We start from the raw sequence: 7,292 nt of genomic DNA on the forward strand, positions 1-7,292 counted from the left end.
GCCAATCACATGACAGCAGCTCAGTGCATTTAGGCATGTAGACATGGTGAAGAGGATGTGCTGCAGTTCAAAGCAGCATCAGAACGAGGAAGAAAGGTGATTGAAGTGACTTTGAACGTGGCGTGGTTGTTGGTGCCAGACGGGCTGCTCTGAGTATTTCAGAAACTGCTGATCTACTGGGATTTTCACGCACAACCATCTCTAGGGTTTACAGAGAATGGTCCCAAAAAGAGAAAATACCCAGTGAGCGGCAGTTCTGAGGGCACAAATGCCTTGTTGATGCCGGAGGTCAGAGGAGAATGGCCAGACTGATTGGAGCTTATAGAAAGGCAACAGTAACTCAAATATCCACCGGTTCCAACAGAGGAATGCAGGAGAGCATCTGTGAACACACAACACCACCTACTACACTACCTAGAGAGGGAACAGCAGCAGAAGAACACACACTTTCACTTTAATAAGCACCAGGTGCACCTAATAAAGTGGCTGGGGAGTGTATATGACTGTGTTGTGCTGTGGCCAATAAATATCAAACAAACAGGATCAGCTTCTCTCCGTGGTTTATTTAGAAAAATGTTCACTCCAGCCGCCTCTTGCACCAGGCTAAGAACCAGAAGGAGGGGCCCTGAACCCTGACAGTGATGCTCCCTTTAAGGAGGAGACAAAAGACAGATGAGGTCAAAAACACAAGGCTCAGCTGGACTGTGTTTTCAGACTCGTTCTTTACCAACACACATCCAAGCAATAACGATTTGTCGCCTATCCATACAGAACAGGATGCATGGGCCACACAGTGCCTGTCTCTTCTGGAGTCACGTCATGCTGTAGTCCCACTCATCATCACAGGCCTACTCAGCCATGTACAAACAGGACGACCATGTCAGGTTGTGGGATGAGGTAACAGTCAGCAGGTTGTGTTTAAACCATTTCCCTTAGATAATGCAGGATTCACGATTGGCCTAATAAAGGTTATGATTGATAAATCACAAGTATCCAAAACTCCCTTGACAACCCTTCATCAGGATTTCTCCACTGGAAGGGCACCTAGAGGGCACTTCCACTGCATGCCTTTCACACATGGATGGGACCAGCACGTGAGCTGTACAAATATGCTCAGTGTCAGGTGGAATATTGTGCGTCCATGTTGGACTAAAAACGCCTTCTACAGATGATTACATCCACTGCAATATGTGTGCTGATAACCCGGGTGCGACTATTCATCCACCACAGACGCGTGGATGTATGTCCCGCTCACCAGGCAGTGTGTCAGTCTCAATCCCTTCTGCCTCGTGCACACATTGAATACCCGTGTTGTTCTCGTCTTGTGCGTGATTTTGACCTTGCGGGCTGCTGCAGGACAAGAAGAAGAAGAATGGCCCCATAGCTCTTCTTCTCATCCCCCGTTAACAGCGCTCAGGGACTGCATTACTCTACATGATGTGACTGCAGCCGGTGACTCATCTGTGTGGGGAAAGCTTCGTTCTGGTTTCCGTGTCTCTTTTGTGGGCTCTCCCGACCCACTGCCGCGCGGATGCTGCGGGCTGGAGGAGAGGACCCGAGGCGGGGATGGTCTGTGGGTGAAGCCGCATCTCTGGCACCTTCTGCTGCGGGACGTTTCTCTCAAACTATGACCCAATCGTTACGTGTTGCGTACTTTCAGCCCCTCCTCGTCCGAAGCTCCGTCAAGCGACAGAGAGTCACACGGAGCGTCACCGGAAACGGGGTGTATTTTCTTTCAAAATAAATGTTTTGTTTGTTTTTTTACTCCTATCCTTTTCAAAAAAATAAAAAAATCCACTGCTTTCTGTAGCCTGTAGCCCTACTGTATTTAGAGAAATGGGCGTGACTAAATGATTCAGTGAACTAAATAGGTTTAAAACTGTAGTAGGCCTATTGTTTTTACAACACGTACCCCTCCAATAACATTAAAACAAAATAAATACTCTTACTTTCAATTTATGTTGTATTTTGATTATATATGTATTACTTTTTTTCTATGCCTACATGTGTCTTTGAGCTGCTCTCACACTTAAACACCCCCTTCACTGTATAGGTTGATTTACCCTGTTATACTGTATTTATATATCCCTTTCATTTACAATACTTCACTATATTATACTATACTATCATCCATATTTTACTGTTTTTACATTGGATATTCTATTTTATTGCTGTACCGTAACATATATTATACAGGCATGTTACTACCTCTTACCTTATCCCACTGGTGGTACTTAAAGGAATCTCCAAAATAAAAATAAGGAAAGATTAATTATTAAATGAATATAAAACTAAGAAAATACTTAAACTTTTAAGATCCCTGAAATGTAATATAAATTAAGTTCATTTCCTGTAATATCTTTGTTTCAATATCAGCCTGCCTCATATTACGGTCATGAGTTATGAGCTAAACTGAGATGGAAAGATAGTAAGCAGAGGTAAAATGATTGGTTTGAAAACACTGACATGTCAGTTCTGATGCTACCCTTTCATACAGTGTGGCTGTGGCTGAAGACAGTCAACACTAAATAACCTTCTGATGAGGAATAAACCTTCCCTTGCTGTATTTGAACATTGGTCTTAGTGGTGGGACTTGAGAGAGCCTGATTTTTTCTGAGAGGGTATGTCGTGTCCAAAGTTTGAGAGCCACTGCCTTATACTATATCTCATATCCCATACTATATCATAATCGATCATAATATTTTAAGTTGAATTGTTACACTGACTGCATCACATTATATATTACATTTAAATTACATCTATATATTAATAAAAACGCATAGTTTTATACATCCTTACTTATATTGTCTGGTGTGAAGTGTTAACACTGTTTGGCTCTATTAATCACACCACTCAGTCACTACCTCATTATTGTGTCCAAATATTCTCTTATTTCTCAACTTATCTCCATTAATGATTTGTTGTCTTGCAGTCACACTTAGTCTTATTTTGAAACGTCCCACCGGAAGCAGCTTCTCCAACCGTGGTTACCTTGACAACGGTCCCATCCAGCTGATGCCGGAGACAGCCTCCGTGAGTTCAGATTGTCCGGTGCGCACGGAGCACTCAGAGGGGCCGGAGAGCTTCACCGTCCTGCTGACACGGCACCGGAGCAGGCAGCGGGACCCGAGCAGCTGTCCTGCGGTTCAGATCGCATCCTTCACCCGGACCGGAGGAGAGGAGAGGGGGCACCTTGCTCTGCTGTCCGGACTCAAATGAACACACAACAGTCCGCGGAGGAAAAATCGTTGGATAAGGTTTTAGCGGTGACACCAAGATGAAAGCGGCCGGCAGGCAAGTCAACGTGACCGCGGAGAAGCTAAACGGGGACATGAAGCGGAGGCCGAGCTATCCCGGGGAGCTGCGGGCCAAACACGTCAACATGTCAACTAAGATTTGGGTGAAAGTGGCGATGGCGATCGCCTATTTCCTCTGCGTATCCGTGGCCGCGTTCATCCTGGTGATTTACTATGTGTTCTTCTGGACACCCAACCCGCCGTACAACATCACCAGCACCGAGGCACCGAACCGCACCGACTGCTTACCGATACTAGGATGACCATACGGCACGCGAGCGCACACATCTGCACGAATGATGTAGGTGACCGCACACACACACACACACACACCTGACGTGCGGCTGCATCAGGGACGGACGCATGACTGCATCCACAGTTTAGGGTGCTGACAGAGGGGACACGTGCTGCCGGGGGTGCATCAGTGTTCCGCATGCAGGGTGCAGGTGGGGAGTTGTTGTTTTTGTTGCCAGCTTTACCCAAACACCCAGTCCTGAGGAGTTTTCTGTGTTTAGCATGTTCTTGTCACCATAGGGACATGTTGGTAGAGTCCTAAAAACTTCCACGGGATGTTTCTTTGTTCTTCATTCAGTGTCGGGGTGTTTCACTGTGTGAGGTATTAAATAGTGGTTCTCCCTAAAGTCATATACAAACTTTAACTCTTGCACTTTCCAGTCATTTGAAAATATGTTCCGCCTCCTCAATAAACCCAGATGGTGTCTCACAGAACCCACAAGACCTACTCAAGACCCCTGAACACCAACAGGTGTTTTCACTTACCCTGGCTGATTAGACCTCTGCTTGGGTTGAAGGTGGGCGGGGCTTTGAAAGGAGTTGATGAGGTCATAAATGTCCTACCACTACGAACGATGCGGGTGTGCTTTGTCCCGCCTTAACAGGTGAAACAAAGCGAACAGGAGACTCAAGAAGATGTCGATCAATCACAGCGGACACACCCACACAGTCCTGAGCAGAGGTCTAATCAACTGGCTAACTGAAAACACCTGTGTGGGTGCTCAGGGGCTTTGAGACCCCCCTGAAGAACCCCTGATTCCACCTGGAAAACCTTGAATTCTCCGAGGATCCTCCCCTTGAACTCTCAACTATTGAACCCTCTCAAGTACATAAGAGAACCCTGAGAACGCAGTTGTGAAGGTCTATGGCCATTGCAACCCCTCAAGAACCCCCAAATAAATCACATTCCTCCCCCTGAAGAACTCATCATGGACCCAAAGATCCGACTGCACTCCCCTCAAAAACCCTTCAAGATCTCACTCCCAGAGCCACGAGACCCCTCGAGGACGTCCCTTCTGAGCTCCCCCGCTCTGCACTAATGGAGACTTCTTTTTTAAGATATGCCTATAGATGAATGATTGACTTTTCCTTTGTTTCCACAGCAGGATGCTGTTTTTATTCAGGTATCTAGAGGAACTTAAAGCGATACTGTACTGTAGCAGAAGTAGCATAAATTGTGATCTCTGGTAGCTCGTAGCTGTATGAAATGCAACGCGATCACTCAGTATACTGTCAGTAGTTTCAGCAATTTAACCTTTTTAGAGCAACCTTTGTCTTGCAGCGCCTCACAGAATGAGCATTAATATTCAATGCAATGTCACGTTTGTACCTCTTCTTGAGGACACGTTGTGTTCACCTCACTTCCTGTTCATAATTTAGGCTAAAAACCCTAAATCTATTAGACTGTTTTATTTACGATGTAGCCTTGAGAATTTATTGTTATGATATGATAAACTATGCATTTATTCCAATGTGGGCGTCTTTATTCTGCCAACAGATGAGTCGTCGCAGGCTGTGGTGTCATTATGCACTGACATGACAGACGGACATTTCACTGGAAAGACAAAGCTGATGGCAGCTCTGGTTTCTTTCCACATGTCACTTTTTCATCCCCTTTCTGTCCACTGGAAACCACGTATCTCCAGATGTTGATGTTGAATGTTTGCGATTAGCTGAAGGATGAAGGGTTATTTAATGAGCTGAAAAAAAAATCTCCCTCTTAAGCCTCTTGGATCAACAGTCCGTTTTTCTGAAACCGTGAGGAGTTGACTTTTTAGAGATACGTGGTTCTCACAGGACAGCAACACTTCAAACACATGAGGATCTGATAGAATCTGATGCATTGATGCAGATGAAACTACCCAACAGTTTATAAAGGAGTTCAAATGAGCTCAACCTGAAACATCTACAGCAGGAAAACACAACATTAAAGGTTGAATATGTGGAATCTTTATTAAAGGCAATATATCAAAAAAAGTAATAATACACCCACAGGGCGCTTTTAGGGGTACAGAATGTAAGTATTGCTTTTCCATAAAAAAATATATTTAGTCTGAATTAATATATACATTTTTTTGAGGGGTTTGACAAAGACTGTTTCCATGGTAGCAGCCAATAGCGTTGGGCGTTGCTGGTTGCCAGGGTTGTCTGTTGTTGGGTGCAGCTACTGTAGGCTGGCACTGGGTGAAATGGAGTTTGCCAATCCTGCAGCTGCTTATTTGTCCCAGCAGCTGAGTGAGCAGAGACGGGCAAAAACCAGAGTCAGTATAGGCCGAACATTCACTCTTCATGGACTGAGAGAAAGGAGAGAAACGGCATTAAAACACACGCCCACATGGCTACGCTTCTCCTTGATCGGTTAGCTAACTTTCATGTTTACTTAGCTGTGGCGGCTAACGGTAACAGTGTAACTTGTTTATTTTGAGGAAACCATGTATGATAAATTAACATCATTGCAGAGTCTATTTTACTAGCGTTGGGTATTTTAAGTACTTGCAAAACACAGAGTAAGAATACGTTTTTTCATGATGTCTTGGCTCAGGAAGAAATAATGTTAAAGGGCCAGTTAATGTATTTCAGTTTCAATCACCTTACATTTTGTATTGTTTATTCACATTGTCATTTTATTCTAAAGAAATTGCCACAATGTTTCCCGTAGCGCTGATTTTGTATTAGGCAACTGGGGGGAACACAGACCTTAAATCAGCTGCTTTACAAACTCTGGTTCAGTTAGCGCAAACTCCAGCCATGGAGTTCTGATAAAGGGAAGGGGAAGTTTGGGGTCCCCTGCTGGAGCTGCTGCCCCGCGACCCGACCCCAGATAAGTGGTTGAAGATGAGATGAGATGAGATGAGATGAGATGAGATGAGATGAGATGAGATGAGATGGGCTCCTTCCTTTCTATGGATTGCATTTGCTAATCGACCTGAATGAAATTTACTATGAGAGGAGCTGGTACAGGGGCCAGTAGGTAAGTCTTTAAAACACTCTTTTAATAAACTCCAGGTTCACTAACTATGTTGTGTTTTCTCCATTCTGCCCCGAGCTAATTAATGTTTGCTAACAGCCAACCACTGCCGCTGATACACGAATAAATGTCTCGATGGCCTAATTGTTGACCAAATTTGCCGAAAAAGAACCTGGAATGAATTTACACCGGAATTACATTTTAATGTGACTGTTATGTCACGGTTAAGTGTACACTGTGTTTTTGGACCTATTCACCACCCAACCTCCTCCCTGCTCATATTTTAGCACTCTCATAACACATCATCTTTTTTGCTCCGGTCATAATTACTACAGGCACTAGGGGTTGCAGCTTAAAAGAGCACTGTGTAGGTTTTTCTCCCATATTGTGGTTAAATTGTATATTTCATTCAAACAAATAGCTCTCTCTAGTGCCTCACTCTTTCAAACATGAGTTGCAACCTGGTTGCAATTACGGTAGGCGCTATGTGCCAAGAAGCTGCGACAACATATCCAACAGTACCTGGTTGAGTTTTCTTTTGGCTGATGAGCTACGTTGTTTCAAACAAACTTCAAACTGCATTGAATCATTAGTGTGAGCATGTATTGGTATTTACTCCTCCAGTCTTCCACAGTCATGCGGGCTCTGAGCAAAAACGTGTTTAGCCTTACCCGGACCACGCAGTGCTTTATGTCCTCTCAGCCGTTTATAGCTTTTTACTATAAGACAGGAAG

The sequence above is a fragment of the Echiichthys vipera genome, assembly GCF_963691815.1.
Source record: "Echiichthys vipera genome assembly, chromosome: 5".
Classification (NCBI taxonomy): Eukaryota; Metazoa; Chordata; class Actinopteri; order Perciformes; family Trachinidae; genus Echiichthys; species Echiichthys vipera.